Source organism: Aplysia californica, unplaced genomic scaffold (assembly GCF_000002075.1).
Source record: "Aplysia californica isolate F4 #8 unplaced genomic scaffold, AplCal3.0 scaffold00074, whole genome shotgun sequence".
Lineage (NCBI taxonomy): Eukaryota > Metazoa > Mollusca > Gastropoda > Aplysiida > Aplysiidae > Aplysia > Aplysia californica.
The window spans coordinates 1,862,366-1,863,680 of record NW_004797344.1 but is presented as its reverse complement, the minus strand read 5'-3'; positions in this window follow the sequence as shown (position 1 = coordinate 1,863,680).

The window sequence follows — 1,315 nt, the reverse complement described above, 5'->3', positions numbered from 1 at the left end:
TCCTCCTCCTCCTCCGTGACCCCCTCCTCCTCCACCCCCACCACCGTGACCTCCCCCGGAGCCATGGCTGTGCCCGTGAAGATGTTGCTGGTGTCGGTGGTGCATGTGTCCATGGTGGTGGTGGTGCCCATGGCGTGCACGGCTGTGCTGGTGCGAACGTGTATGGTGCGCTTTGCTGGCGTGGTGCGTTCGGGAGTGGTGCTGCATGGCGCAACCTCGTTGGTCTTCCTCGTCGTCGTCGTCCTCCTCCAAGAAATTATAACTATCCTCGTCTTCTGCCGGGTGTTCTGGCTCGTCGTCTTTCCGTTTTCGTTTCTTCCCAACGACAAGAACCTCCTTCTCACCTCCGTCTGCTCCTGCTTCTTCTCCCTGGTACGTTGAATATTCTCCTTCCTCAGACTCTTCCTCCTCCTTTTGGTCTTCCTCTTTCTCCTCCTCGCACCTATCTTCTTCCTCTTCCTCAGTGCTATAGGCCTCCCAATAGACGAGAGGTCCGAAGAGAGAGTCGATGTAGGGCCAGACCCGATGGAGACGAGTCAAGCCGTATCTCGGCCGACGAGGATGCTGCGGTGGTGGCGTTGTTGCAACCGTGGTGGGCGACCTGCATTCACTTCACGACCCCTCGGTAACCATGGCAACACACCAAGCCATCAGCTCGTTTGTAACGACCAGTGTCTTTGGTACACCAAGTGAACATGAATGAGAGTTAGTTTGTGACCAATTGAAAACTGAACTTCCATTTTCAAATGTAATGTCCCAAGTCAGGAGCTTCGAAAATTACAGACTGAGAGCCTCTGATTGATAAACTTTCCTCTCAAAAATGTCTCGGAGGAGGTACGCTGATTCACAGATTTTTAATTTTTTCATCACATTTCGTTTTCAATTCAGATTTTAGTTTTTAATTTACTTTGACATAGAAAATAATTCTAAGCCAAAGAGGAATGCACAACCTGAAAGAATAAGTTTAAGATGAACTGTACTTTGAGAATCTACTTTCAAAACGAAGCTCTAAAAGGTAACTAACTGTATAATACCATTGCATTCTTTGGGTTAGTTCTTTATCTTGAGCGACAAAATGTTAGCAATTCAACTGGAAAACACGTACAATCTTGTTTCGCTCGGTACAAAATAATATGTATCAATTTACTAATAGAAATGTGAATGCAACTTTACTGAGTTCCCTACTTCGTTCCATGAAAAAGTTAGAACGTTTTATCTGTCTATAGAAACAGAATTCATAAAGGGAATTTTCTAAACTCTTCGTGAGATCTGTAGCTGCTCAGAGCGGGGTTTGGCTAGTGAGAGTCATGGAATG